The sequence below is a fragment of the Danio aesculapii genome, chromosome 6 (assembly GCF_903798145.1).
Source record: "Danio aesculapii chromosome 6, fDanAes4.1, whole genome shotgun sequence".
NCBI classification, from domain to species: domain Eukaryota; kingdom Metazoa; phylum Chordata; class Actinopteri; order Cypriniformes; family Danionidae; genus Danio; species Danio aesculapii.
Window position 1 is genome coordinate 39,375,124 of NC_079440.1, and position 16,294 is coordinate 39,391,417.

The window sequence follows — 16,294 nt, forward strand, 5'->3', positions numbered from 1 at the left end:
CCTCTGTTGTGCTTTTTTCACTATGTACATGATTGATGGAACTCAGTGTGCAGTTGAATGAGAACTTTTGATCATTGGAAACCGAAATGGGAACATTTGCACACTTGAATGATCAAACTGAGTGGAGACCCCCTTCCTTTTCACATACATACACCGGAGCGAAATGTTTTTCCACATCATTTTAACTTAAATCAGCAGAATAATGAATTTTACAATCCACTGCCTTTCCCCCTTCTTCCTTTGAGCTGTTCCCAGGCATGTGCGATCACCGACTGGCAAGCCCAAATCTCTTGTGATTACAGTACTTTGTTTAATAAATGTAGCCTATAATAGAATCTATATTGAGATGCACGATATGAAGTATACAACATCTAGAGGTTTAATATTCATGATCTTCAAGATGATGGTTTTAAATATTTATAATATTTGGACTTAGCATCAGTATTCACAGAAGGTAAGTCAGCCGAGCCCCAGCTGTAATCACCTGGCTGAGAGGTTTAGGTTATAACTTTATGATAACAGAATAGGTAATTTAGCAGTTCTTTGTAATTCCCTGCGGTCATTATGTGCAATATATTAAAAGGAGCTCTAACCATGGGTGATGCCGTGAATGTATTTGAAAGAAAAAAATGAACGACGTTATTGGAGAAGACATTGAAAAGATTAGTGATTTGATCTTAAATCTGTCATAATGGGACACTGGTAAATCTGTTGGCCTGAATACATAGTGGTCCAGGTTAACACGCGGCATAGATATTTACATTAGATGTCACCTACACTGTTGTTGTCTATTGGAAGGAATGCGTCAATAGAGCCGCCGTTTTAGTACAGGGTAGCGCTTCTTTGAAATACATGTGGAACCAAGGTGTAGTGGAGGACTTGCCATCTGGAGCCATAGATATATAAACATGCACACATATATCTACAATCGGGAGATTTCCCGGTGGTCTGTATGCAAATATTTAAAAAAAAAAATTTTTTTATAAAAATTATTATTTTACATCACTTTTCTACATTGATGGATATGTGACCACACAGGAATTGCAGACAAAGAGCATGTGTTTGTGTGCATGGAAATGTTTTATCCTCCTTCCCTGTTCAATTTGATCTAATCCATACCCTAAACACACCCCCGTCTCCTACTTTCACTTCTAATGCTAACGGAGGAAGCAATTCGTTTGTGAATGAATCTCCGCTATGAATGAATCGTGTAAACTAGGGGCGCGAGAATTTGAGACGTGCACTTGAGTAAATTATGACAACGATTTTTATCCGTTTACTAGAGTGAATCTGATTGATGTTAGCTCCACATCTAACTTTCAGGCACCTGTTGGGGTTGGGGGGAGGGGTCTGTCCTAAAAGGTTAAAACCCCCTGATGTAAACCATCGATATCCCTGCGTCTCAATGTGCATATCCACCTTTCTGATTAAAATGGTATATAACATTTGTAATATTCAATAATTTAAGGTAGACAGTATGCATATTGAGGCACAAACATTAGTGCGATATCTATTGTATATATATCTATGAACACGCAGTTTTTGTTGTCACGTTTTTTGTGATACTTATACTGATGAATGCTGCTGCTGAGATAAATAATGCTAATTCACAGAGGAATGCTATGCGAAAAAAACCACACCAGTGAGATCTGACTATGAATTGCGCGAAGGGCAAAATCAGCCGTATTAAAATGCAAGTAGTGATTCGTGTTTCGAAAAAAGGAATTAGTGCTCAAGCAGTGGAATAAAAGTACCAAATCAAGTCTTGTTTTCATATGAGCCAAGTGTGATCACAGAAAGCATGTTGAATATGAAAGATTCCAACTTCGGTTCAAAGAGCATCCCAGAGGGTACATAACTCGTCTGTGTCATCCACGGGTATCTTTGAATCGCGCTAAGACTCCGAGGTCCCTCCGCAGAAGAAGAAGAAAAAGAAAAACTGTCTTGAATGCGCTGGCTGCATTTAAATGAAGCCAAAGTGAGGAAATCAATTCAGGTGGTAAACTGAATTTACCACATGGAAACACCAGCATCCATTTAAATTGGCCAGTAAACTCGGGCGCATCTCCTGAACAGGCTCAGCGCAGATGAAATGGACTCCAACCCGCTCTTCGACTATAGCTCTATATAGCTGTTTACTTATGCTCTGCTTGTGTGTCTGCAGATATCGGGCCCTTACCACAGGGACCCCACTGGAATTGAATAGCATTTCTCCTCACACAAACATGTTCACCTCCATTGCTTCAGCTCCACGGTGGTTCGCAGAAATTGTCAGGCAGTACAAATAAAAGCTCGCGCTTATGTGGCAAGAGAAGAGATGGGCTGAGGAAAAAAAAAACAACAACATGTGTGGATAAAGAGTTCTCCTGGACGTGAGGTGCGAGTCGTCAACGCGGCCACCTTTAAACAGCATTCAGCATGCCTGGAGGCCTTTTATCTGGCCTGTCTGCCTTGCCCCATCACTTCTCATTATCTTCTGCTGAATATCACAATCTAGCCAATTCCAGACTGAATAAGTTGCTTCCTGGCTTCTCCTAGGGTTTATTTGCCAGGCACGGGAGCGCGAAGGGAAAGAGGCTAGATATTGCTGGTCATTTCCTGAACTACTCACAGCTCTCAGATGTATTTTATTTCCTGTTTTAATGAGCCCCTTGACAGCCACCGCTAAAAATGCTTGCAGTGTGAGCCCCGACTGGCTCTCTCTGTATACAGAAGAAAGCGAACTTCTAATCAGAGAAATTATCTTGCAGAGAAAGATGCTGCATTTTTTTCCCGTACTTCCTTTGGACCAATGAGGCGTATCGATTTGAATTAGGTATTCTGAAATGATCGGGCTGCACAAAAGATCTCTGGAAATATTCGGAAAGACTGCCGGAGGGCGGTCCTTCTCGTCTTTGAATGTGAGAAGGTCACCACATTCATATGAATATATTGATCTTTGCAAAATGTGTGACATGGCCTCTTTAAATAGCTTCCTTTTCCCTATTCACAGAGTGCCAAAGTTGATAGAAATGTGGGAAGGTGAAAATTCGTTCTAAAGCCAGTGGCACACCAGGTTGACGTCAAAAAAACTAGCAGAGACAAAAGTCAGATTGAGCCATCGAAAAAGCTGTGATTCAGTGAACCAAAAGCACTACAGGTGACTGCAGACTAGCATGCGTGCTTTGTGTTTGTGTGTATGGAATTAGCTTATATTAGCAAGTATCAATTGTCGATAATCTGCACCAAAAAAAGGGAGCGAAACTAGGACTGCAGATATACGCATTGTAAACAAAGCAGCGCTTGCTTAGCATTTTACATATCAATAATATTGATCACTTCCTACATTACAGGAGGGATGTGTGTTGGCATGAAAATGTTGCCTTTTTATTCACTTCTGAAGCTCAATCTTACCTGTTAAACACTTGTGTACAGTTTGTCATTGGTTGTGTGCGATGAAAAAAATAATCTCATTATTTCAGTTGTGGGCGACATGGTGGCTCAGTGGTTAGCACTGTCACCTCAAATCAAGAAGACTGTTGGTTTGAGTCCTGGTTGGATCAGTTGGCATTTCTGTGTGGAGTTTGCATGTTCTCCACATGTTGGTGTGGGTTTCCTCCGGGAGCTCTGGTTTTCCCCACAGTTCAAAGACATGCGGTACAGGTGAATTGAATAAACTAAATTGGCCGTAGTGCATATTTTTTTATGGATGTTTTCCAGTATGGGTTGAAGCTGGTAGGGCATCCACTGTGTGAAATATATGCTGGATAAGTCAGTTCATTCCGCTGATGAATAAAAGGACTAAGCTGAAGGAAAATGAATGAATGAATGATTCAGTTGTATCAAGCAAGCAAGTCTGAAGCCGCCTTTCCACTGCATATGACATTCAGACACGACTGTTAGAATATGCCCCCTTGTGGCACTCGCACAGTATTTTCAGTTTTGTCGTGCACCATGGGAGAGAAAAGCTGATTATCGCAGTCTCAAAAATAAAGGAGTGCAAAAGCTACAACCTTTATTCTCAGTGCGTTCACCAAGGTTGAGTGAATGAATAAATACTAGAAACTTATAGACCTCTAAAAATGTTGGAGAGAATGTGGAAACTACATTAAAAAATAATATTTTTTATTACTCATTTATGAATAGAACTGTTGTTTTTTAATATAGACTTTTTCTATTTAAACAAACAACAACAAAAAAAACTTGCTTGGACTTGCTTGGAAACACTGGAATACACCACATCCTGTCGGCCGGTCACATACTGTCTAGTCGCAGGAGTTCAAATATTTTTTACGGAATCGCAGCTCAAATCGGATCTGAATTTTCCGCATACGGAGATGATCGGAACTCAATGCAGCTCCCGGACTACTCTTCATTGGAAATGAATGACTTCCGGTCTGTCGTTTGTTGTTTGTCGTGTGCAGTGGAAAGGTGGCCTGACCCTGACACAATAGAATCAACATTGTTGTTGTTCAGTGTTTACATGCAAAAAAACTAAATAATGTGAATTTGAAAGCTGCATGTTGGGAATTTATTTGATTTAATTAATGCTTGCTAACTAATACCTGGTATGATCTTGATGATTTTTGAATCTTAATCAAAGGCAGGGTACAAATCAGACGTAAAATCTTGTCTGGCGAACCTAAAACGTAAATATTCCACATTGTGTTACAACATAACAAATATATTGCATAATAACAGAAGCTTATTCATGCTTTCATGACCTCTAGGTTAGACTATTGTAATGTGTTACTAGGTGGTTGCCCTGTTGGCCTAATTAACAAACTTCAGCTAGTCCTAAATGCAGCTGCTATAGTGCTTTCTAGAACAAAGAAATATGATCATATTACTCCAGTTCTTTTATAATTGCATTGGCTCCCTATTAAATATCGTATATTTTATTTTGTTTTATTTTATTGACTATCTACAAAGCCCTGAACGGCTTAGTTCCTGGTGTATTATAGCCCCTCATGTCCATTATGCTCAATTCTGGACAATTGATTATTCCCAAAATATTAAAATCAACTGTAGGCGGTAGATCTTGGAAAGGGCTCTTCAGCCTCCGACGTTTGGCCAGAGGAGAAATGGTCATCCCCAACTGTGCCAGGTTTCTCTCGAGGTTTTTTCCCTTCACTTCCGTCAATTGGTGAAGTGTGTTCCTCACCACTGTCGCCACTGTCTTGCTTGGTTTTGGAACTCGTGGAGCTGCACATCGATAGATTTGCTCTTCAGTGTTTGGACTTTCAGCAGTAAAATATAAAGCCCACTGAACTGAACTAAACTGAACTTAAACTCTGAAAAATGGACTGACACAGTTTCAGTTTACTAGAACTTCTATGTTAAGCTGCTTTAACAGTCTACATTGTAAACGCGCTATAGAAATAAAGATGAATTGAACTGAATAGAAGTTATTACTTTCAAAATATGAAATTTCTGTCATTTACTCACCCGCTGCTCTTTTTACAAACTTGTTTGAGATTATTTTTCTGTTGAACACAAAAGATATTTTGAAGAATGTTGGAAATTGCAGGTCATTTGATCTCATGTGGAAATGTACCACTTGTATTTACATATTGTCTGAAAAGTGGCTAATTTGCACAAATTCATTAAATTTCATTCGTACAAATTATATGACTTTAAATAGGAGCCACAGCTCAATCTCAACCATTACTGGTCAGTGGTCAATGATTATTGGGGTACATAAATGTACAAATGAGATTATACAAATTCATACAAATTATCCACTTAATCAAAGATGACTAATTACCATGAGATTGGGCCTAAATCCTGTTCACAGCAGATCTCACAACTCGACCTGCAATTAGAGGAATAAAAAGTTATCATTAGCTCTACTGTAAAAGATCTTGGTGTTATATTAGAGAGCAACTTAACTTTTGAAAATCATGTCTCCCATGTCACAAAAACCACCTTCTTTCATCTGAGAAATATCGCTAAGTTACGAAGGATGCTATCCATCTCATATGCAGAAAAGCTAGTTCATGACTTCTAGGCTGGATTACTGTAATGCTCTGTTCGCTGGTTGCCCAGCATCCTCTATTAACAAACTTCAGTTAGTACAAAATGCAGCTGCCAGAGTTCTTACCAGGTCTAGAAAATATGAGGTCTAGAATAGGTCTAGAATGGCAAAGTCTACTAAAGGCGGTCAAGCCTTCTTATTTATGGCTCCTAAACTCTGGAATAGCCTTCCTGATGATGTCCGAGGCTCAGACACGCTCTCTCAGTTCAGAACTAGATTAAAGACCTATCTTTTTTTTTAGTAAAGCATACACACAATGCATCGCATAACGGTATGATGCATGAGTGTGCTCCATGCAGGTGATCTGGCTTGACAACCACCTGTAGGACACCTCCTGTCTTAATGCACCAGACATTTTGATCGAAACTCTCATATGCTTTACATATTTGTTTCTATGTTTGTTTATATAACTGCTATTTTCATTTATAGCACTTCATTTTTGCATCTTGTTTAAATACACTATGAACAGCAGCTACACTAATTATTTTCTTTATTCTCTATTTCCACCTGGGGGTACTCATCCCAAGGCCCCCAGAGATTATACAGCATCATTGATGCGATCCAAGACCTGTGAAGAAATGATGCCACGTATCCATAATCCTGGACCAGGCCGTATCCTGAGCTGCTGTGGATGTCATGGAGGACTGGAGAGCATGAGACTGATTCCTGAAAGACCCCAGTGATAGACTAGTCCCCGCATTGATCCTGTGGGCCAGTCTGATCATCTGCTGATAACCTACTCACACCTGCAATGCTCTACGATGAACGTCCAGCGTTCTCCAGCCTCCGGCGCCTAGACTGCAGCTCCACACAAGAAGTTTGGCTAGAGAAAAAAAATGGTTGTGCCTCTGGAGGTTTTTTTTTCTTCACTTCGTCAGTTGGTGAGGTTTTTTTCCTCGCCACTGGCTTGCTTGGTTTGGGACTTGTGGAGCTGTGCATCGATGGATTTGCTCTTCAGTGTTTGGACCTTCAGCTGTGAAATTTAAACCACACTGAACTGAACTAAACTGAACTTCAACTGTGAAAACTGGACTTTACTAGTACTTCTATGTTAAGCAGCTTTGACGTAAACTACATTGTAAAAGCCCTATAAAAATAAACATGAATTCAATTGAGATTGAGTTGGCAATTTCAGTCTGAGAAAAAGTTGAGAAAAACAACAAAATATTAGCTAGATATATTTGTCATCAAAAATGAAAGCAAAAGAGCCAATAAACAGCAATAAAATAAAAATAACACTGTGTACTGAATGTCAGATTGCGTTATTTTCACCAAGATCTCATTGTTTCAGTATTGTATCACTATGGACATTTAGCTCAAGGCAATGGATCTAAATTGCATTTAGGTTGAGCTCTGATAAAGCTGTTCTGGGTCTAAGTGCACGGTGGGTAGTCTACCTTTTCCATGTGAGAGGGTCAGGCAGATTAAAACCTGCTTTGAAAATCCCAGTCTTCCGCAGCACTATCTGCAGGGGAAACTCAGCCTCTCTGATCACTGGCTTTAAATGAGATGTAAAATTAACTTCCAGTCTGGCATATGAAGGTCAGACTCTTGAAGTGCTTCTTTCAGTGAAACACTGTCTATTTTCATTGGCAAGATTCCCTCGGGCATCTGTTGTAATTTAGAGAAAGGACCTGACAGTGTGGATTTTCAGCGTTTTACACACATTGTAGGTCTTTGTTGTATTAAAAAAAAGTGTAGATTTGTAAAAAAAAATATATATATATATGAACAAAAAATACAAAACACACTAATAATGAAATGCCCTGTTAAAGGAATAGTTAACCCAAAAATGTAAATTACCCCATAATTTGCTCACCCTCAATTTGTCCCCCGTGTGTACTTTCTTTTCTCAAATAAACACAGATGGAGTAGTTTTACATTTTAATGCTGTATAATGGTGTAGGATAGTGGGCAGTTTTTGAAGTTCCCTAAAATGCTAAAGGCCTATTGATACTTTTGCATCTTGCAGTAGGTCGGGTCACACAGCCTGCACTAGTTTGTAACTATTATTAATTTGTAATAAAAATATATAATACTTTATTTCTTACAAAAACATTGATTTGCTTCATAAGACATGCATTAACCCCCTTGTGTCTTCTTTGTTGATTTTAGGATGGATTCAGCTGACGTTTGGAAGCTTTAAAAAATGACCACTACACCAAGAACACTATACCACATGGAGGAATTTAAAATTCTGACTGTGTTCATCTGACAGAAGAAAGGCATATACACAGAGGATGAGGGTGAGTAAACTATGGAGTATAGTTTTCATTTTTGGATGAACTATTACTTTAAGCTCAGCTTCACACAGAAGTCACTTTCAGCAGTATTCTGCTGGCAAAAACAGCAAAACTTGGACCGGTTTGCATTTTGATTTCTTGGAAATGACTGAATCTCACCCACAAAAATTGCAGAACAATTAAGTGTGAAATGAATACAGTGTTAATTCTGTCAATGAAATTACTGAAATTTAAGCCCATCTGAGAGATTTATGTCACTTGATTGAAAGTCTGTGGTGCCTTAAAACAAAGAAAGTTATGATATCCAAAATAAATCAATATATACTTTTGATGTGACACAATCGTTTTATCTAATGATCAAATTTTAATTTAGCCTTTTATTCACTTATTAAACATTGCTCATTAAACATTAAATCATGCCCATTTAACTCGTAAGATACAAACATAAAATATGTGACCAAATCTGTACCCTGTTAACATTTGTTTTCTGATCAGTGTTTATATGAAAATAAAAAGAACTAAATTAGATCCATTCTTCAGAAAGAGATTGCATCTTTTCAGAAGATTTTTTATCAATATTTACTTTTGAAGTGACATAAATTTTTTCTAATGATCAAATTTAATTTAGTCTTGTATTCACTTATTAAACATTACTTATTAAATCATGCCCAATTAACTCATAATTTACAAACATAAAATGTGTAAACAAATCTGTACCCTGTTAACATTGTTTTCTGATCAGTGTTTACATGAAAATAAAAAAGAACTAAGTTAAATCCATTCTTCAGAAATCAATTGCATCTCTTCAGAAGATTTATTATAAATATACAGTTGAAATATTAGCCCCCCTTTGAAATTGTTATTCTTTTTTAAATATTTCCCAAATGATGTTTAACAGAGCAAGGAAATTTTCACAGTATGTCTGACAATATTTTTTCTTTAAGTCTTACTTGTTTTATTTCAGCTAGAATAAAAGCAGTTTTTTATAAAAAAAAAAAACAAAACATTTTAACTATTAGCTCCTTTAAGCTAATTTTTTTTTTCCGATAGTCTACAGAGCAAACCATCATTATACCCTAACTTGCCTAGTTAACCTGATTATCCTAGTTAAGCCTTTAAATGTCACTTTAAGCTGTATAGAAGTGTCTTAAAAAATATCTAGTCAAATATTATTTACTGTCATCATGGCAAAGATAAAATATATCAGTTATTAGAAATGAGTTAATAAACTATTATGTTTAGAAATGTGTTGAAAAAATCTTCTCTCCGTTAAACAGAAACTGGGGATAAACATAAACAGGGGGGCTAACAATTTAGGGGGTTTAATAATTCTGATTTCAACTTTATACTTTTAAAGTGACACAATCATTTTCTATCTAATCTTCATATCTAATAATCAAATTTAATTTAGCCTTTTATTCACTTATTAAACATTACTCATTGAACATTAAATCATGCCCGTTTAACTTGTAAAGTACAAACATAAATATGTGACTAAATCTGTACCCTGTTAACATTTGTTTTCTGATCAATGTTTATATGAAAATAAAAAGAACTAAATTAAATCCATTCTTCAGAAAGAGATCGCATCCCTTCAGAAGACTTAATATAGAGTTTATTTTTTGATTCATACAATGTTTTTGAAGCATCGGGATTCTGGGTGAACAGATCTTCGATGAAGGCACAGAAATCTCAGCCTTCTTTTTTTATTTACTTCAAAATCCAAAGTCTTCCACACTTTGTAGGCACAACGTTCAAGTGTATTTTAAAAGTTGTTGTTTTTTAATGTTGAAATCAAAGAACTGCAAAGACTCCGACTGTGACCAACTGTGTTTGTACTGGTGGGCAATATCCTGTTGGCATCCACTGTCAGTCTCTTTGATGATGCCAATCGAGCATAACGTAGGATAAAACATTTTTTTTTTCATTTTGGCAGAACAATAACTGTCAGTGTGGTGGATGTTTTTGCATGCATATCTAAATTCATCCCATGATCTTCCTCCTGTAGACCATCTCAGAAATGAAATCCTTTGATGAAGGTGTTAACGTCCTGAATACATCTTTAAACTACTCTCATTATGCGCTAATTACGTCTTGCTTGCTGTGACTCAAGCTACTAATCAAAAGTGAAAATGTCATCAAAATGCCACCTTGATAATCAAAAATAGTAATATTCTTGTTTATCTGCTGCTCTGTAAACAGTAAAATTCATTTTGTGGGCTTATTGACATATTTCGAAGGGCAGAATCTCTGAAAGTAATATAATCTGAAATGAGTCATTCTCGACTTGGAATTTTACACTTTAAGCTGTGGTTGAGCCTGCGTTTATTTGCTAAGCAGCATATCCACAAAGGAAAAAAAGGCTGAAATGTATTCACCAACCACATCAAGCGGTCAACATGCATGTTTAAGAGAAGGTTATCTCTAATGACCTCATTTGTCACCGTTTGATACATCTTAAAGGTCAATCCGAGATCTTGAGATTAATTGAACATATAAATCAAATACTTCAAACCAGGCAGGCCTTGATTTTTTTTTTACGTGAGAAAATTATTACTGTTTCTTTACAAATGATGGGGAGAAAAACATCAGTATGATGAATATATCAAAATATATATTCTCTATTGGTCAAAATGTGTCACTAGGTTTTTAATTTTTCATTTCTTTTTCTTAAATTTTACGAGAAATCTTGAGAGGAATAATCACAACTAGCCCAAAATACATTGTGTGGATTAAAATTACACGTTTTTTCATGCCAAACAAATATTGGCTTATTAACTATTGATTCTGGGAATATATTTCGTAATTTTCATACTGTAAATATATGAAATTTGATTTGTACTATCAAGGTTTTGATTAGTAATGTGCATTGCTAAGCACTTCATTTAGACAGCTTTAAAGGTGATTATCTCAGTATTTAATTTCTTTTTAATTTTCAGATTGCACATTTTCAAATAGTTTTATCTCAGCTGAATATTGTCAAATCCTAACAAATTATATATCAATGGGAAGCTTATTTATTCAGAATTTATTCTATCTTTAGAGCATTGTGTTTTTAGAAATTAAAATTATGCTTCAGAAATAATTGGTCAGACTGTTTTGTTAATGAAAATCTGGGTTATTCCATGCAACAGATATTAAATTCTTTACTCTTGCAATTTAAAATGCTAGTATTGTCTAGGAATGAATATAACAGAACAGGTCACATATTTGGTTATGCAAAGATAATAATAATAGTAATAATAATTTAAAAAAAAGGATTTTAATTATACAACTTTGATTTGTAAATCCAGAGAATTTTTAAGTTATCTACAATTTTTTCCCATTGATACGTTAAATAACTGAAAAACAATGTAAAAAGTACATAGATAGATAGATAGATAGATAGATAGATAGATAGATAGATAAATAGATAGATAGATAGATAGATAGATAGATAGATAGATAGATAGATAGATAGATAGATAGATAGATAGATAGATAGATAGATAGATAGATAGATAGATAGATAGATAGATAGATAGATAGATAGATAGATAGATAGATAGATAGGTCAATTTAGTTTATTAAATTCACCTATTCCACATGTCTGTACTTGTGGGGAAAACCGGAGTACCCGGAGGAAGCCCATGCAAACACAGGAAAAACTTTAAAACTTTCGAAGTCCACACAGAAATGCCAACTGACCAAGCTCACTCACTGCGCCACAATGACGGTCATTTTTGTAACATTTTAATCCTTTTTCTTTTTTATATGTAAAGATATTTGTATATTGCTGTGCATCCTGTGCATATTAAGCATTTAATAACCTGCATAGGCGCATAACTAACACGCTCTGCTCTTGACTCTTCACCACCTTTTAGTTGGTCAATGGCGCAGTTTATTTAAGTTCCTTGTTATTTAAACAACGTGGTGCAAAACGTAAAAATTTAGGGTTGTGCTGATCTGAAAATAGCAACAAATCAGGCAAAACATGCCTTGCACCTAACTGCGCCGGGTGTGATAGGGCCCCAAGAGTAGGAACATTTTCAGTTTCTTGGTCAGACCTTGTTAAAGTTATTTAACATTTAGCAAGGTGTGTATTAGTAATAAAACAGTCTTTTGATTTCTGTCATGTACACAAACATTAATTTAATTATTAAATATTTTATTTTTGAAACGCACAGTGATAGGATTGCGCTTTAGACGCCATCTTGTGGTCAGACGTGGAAATTCATTCGACGTGAACTCTCAATGCTTTAAAATGGGGATTTTCTCGCTGTTGAGTGAATAGACCATTTGGGGGGGTGTAAACAATAACAATGTATTTCCTGTTTTACATTTTAATTTCCATAGCTTGTCGATAATCCAAAAAGGTCCACATACTGTATTGATAAAAATGCCATGACAGATGTTTTAACTTTTATATATGATTGAATTGCCTCAGTTATGAAATAGTTTGACAACAAGCAGGAAATGTTCTTGCCCCAATGTCATCATCTCATTAAAATGGTTATATATATATTTATGGTTTGTAGACTCGTTATTGCTGTGCATTGTGGGATTGATTGAAACCACTTCATAATACCCACTATGGTTTCTGACACCACTAAAAAAATGGGTGCTCTCTCAAATAGTGCACTATTTGAGTGTCATAGAGGGTGATTTCGGAAACAGCATAACAATAAGAGCATGGTTAGGAATATTGTCAAATTGATGTAAACAAAGCAGAATCAGACAGACTTTGACTGAAGATGACCAAAACTATTTTTAAGTGAATTAACTTGTACATTACTCATTGACCTAAAGAATAACAATGTGTGCTAGCAAAGAAAACATTATACATTTTGATTTCACACTGACCTCAAAATCCCCAACAGAAAAAATAAGTAAATTCTTTATACCTCCAGAAGCAGTGCCAGAGGAAAAGCCCTCAGTAGCTGCAGTACATACAGATGTCCTCTTTCTGCATAACCCATTTATTTCTAAGTGCTCTGCCCATAGTTGCTCTGTCGTACAGTGTAGTTCCTGCAGGCTGAGCAAATCATTCTCAGACTGCTCATGTCAGGCATAAAACTAATGTCATGCAAGTGTAAAGGGGGGAAAACATTCTGTGATATAAGCCTACAGCAAGGCTTACTTTTGGGCATCGCTTTAGTTTATGAAGAGATGAAACTTTTAGGACTAGCACTTGATACTTTTCAACTTTGAATCATTCTTTTAGGGATACAGCTTGTACATATTAGTATAAAAAATAAAAGCTGTGCAATCATGTTTCTTTCTTATAAAGGTTTGGGGAAGACAGCACAAAACAAAAGACCCTGCCACTGTGGTAGAATCCTGGGCGTCATTTATCTTGTCCATTATTTCAGGAGCCGCATTGTGTGAAAGTGTGAAAAGCTCCCAGTTTTCCCTCACATCTCCACAGGAGTGTGTTGAGGACGGCGAGTAATAATAATCACAGCTTTCATGCATGAGCAGGTCGACTCAGTTCTGTGTGCTTGAGGGATTTTCAGAAGTCATTCTGGTTATTAGGTGACAGTTTTGCTGTATTGTTTTGTCTTAGGTTACTTTTGTATTTTGTATGGGTGAATGGACTGCTTTGAGCAGCTTCTACCTCAGCAGGGACCACCGAGCACAATTGTAATGGGGGTAATTGTGACACGCCACATTTTTCAGTCACTGTGTAAGTCAGAGTGATGACATTTGCTTGGTAAAGTTCTTTTTCTGTCGATAAAAAAACAAGTGTCGTGCATTGATTTTGAGTTAGAGTGGTTATTATAGTGGTTATACTTTGATGGTCCACTTTAGATGGTCATTTTGAAACTACATTGTTACATAGTATTACTAAAGTCTGCTAAAATAAAGTGTTTAAATTCTACTAATAATACTAATGCTAATTCAGACGCAACAGACCTCCAAATAGGACCAATTCCAAGTCTTAGGAATATTACATATTTAGGAATTGCTTAGTTAAGTTCGATTTTTGCTTACTCGCAATACTGTGTGTTTGTATGTATTTTATTGTGTATTTTTTTACACACTGTTAACCCTTACTGTAAATTATGAAGTAATACCTGTAAAATAGCCAGGTTTTCTGTAATAAAAGGAAACATATTTTACTGTAAAAGGAGTAGGATTTGTATGAAACTGTGCAGTGCAAAGAATAAATTACAGTAATGCACTTTATGTACTCATTACAGGTAGTAACTGTGACAGAAAATGGTAAATTACTGTTTAATCATTACTGTCCCATCTACTCTGAGGCCTTATGTTGCTATTTATAGAGTTATAGAGTTGCATTAATCTTAGGGCAGAAAACAATGATTTAGGCATTAATACACACAGGATGTCTGTCTTTTTCTAAACACAAAATTGTTAGTAATAATAGTTTGTTGTGCCTTTAAGGGAGCCAGGTGTTTGATTTGTTTACTTCTGAGTGTCCTGCATTCTCTGTCTATCAATTCAGATGCAGAGTTTGAAATGTTTTAAACCAAGAATCTAAAATGAGTAAGTAAAATGTGCTTAAATGTGTTTGAGGGTTTCTAAAATAAGTCTGTGTAAATTATGTTGTTGTTATCTTGAACTGTGTACTTGAAAGCTACATTGTTAGCTAGTTAGCATCTTCTCATATAACATTACTTTCATTTAAGTATATTTATTAATTGGGTATTGCATATTGGCATAATTTAAAGATGCAAACAGTGTATTTCTGGCAACTCAGCGTATTTTATACACATAAAACCCATTTTAAATTCTAGTCTCCTCAGTTAGGTAACGTGCACAGAAATCATCACAGGTAATCACAAACAGATGATACATATCCACATGCAAACCTCCACGGTCAGGTACCAGGTTGTGAATTTGTTGGCAAGTATTTTTCAGAGCTTTTGCAACTGTGAATTCATATTAGAGACAATGGAAAAGTTTGTTGTCTTGAGATTTTTTAAGTTCATTCATTCATTCATTCATTCATTCATTCATTCATTCATTTTTTTCAGCTTAGTCCCTTTATTAATCTGGGGTCGCCACAGTGGATTGAACCACCAACTTATCCAGCATATGTTTTATGCAGCGGATGCCCTTCCAGCTGCAACCCTTCTCTGGGAAATATCCATACACACTCATTTTCTCACACACACATACTATTACACTATACAGACAATTTAGCTTAGCCAATTGACCTATACAACATGTGTTTGGACTGTGGGGGAAACCGGAGCACCCGGAGGAAACCTACGCAATCATGGAGAAAACAAACAAACTCCACTCAGAAATGCCAACTGACCCAGCCGAGGCTTGAAACAGCAACCAGATTTTTAAAGTAAATAATAATAATAATAATAATAATAATAATAATAATAATAATAGATTAAGTAATAATATAATGATTGGATCTGTTGGATTCTCGTGGTTGCCGACTTTATTTTTGTTTTGCTTTTAAATCTCTTTTATAATTATTTGAAACTTTTTTTTTATTAAGAATCAACACAGAATGTGCCTCTTTTTATATATATATATATATATATTTATATATATAGAGAGAGTACTGTATGTGTGTGTTCTTTTGATATGTTTATTTTTTTAAATACTTTGAAAATTAAAAACTTTTTAAAATGTACATTAATTGTTTTGTGTAACACATTGCATTGATGAGCAGCTGGATTTTACAGCAGAAACTCTTTTTGGTTTCTTTTATGTTTTTAATTTTATATCAGGAGTCAAGTAATGCCGCATTAGAGCTTATTCAAATGTAAGTATTATATGTGAATGACATACATTTAAAGTCAAAATTATTTAGCCTTCTTTTTCAAATAAATCTTAAGTGATGTTTAACAGAGCAAAGAAATTGTCACAGTATTTCTTATATTTTTGTTTACTTTTCCTAATTCCTAACTTAAACCTTTAAATTGCCATTTAAGCTGGATATTAGTAACTTGCAAAATCACTAGTAAAATGTGTTTAAAATGAGATGGCTTTAGATGGAGTTTAATTAATTTTTTTTTTAATCTTTTTTTTGATATGTGATTTAATGCAGGCAGTTGCTATGAAAATA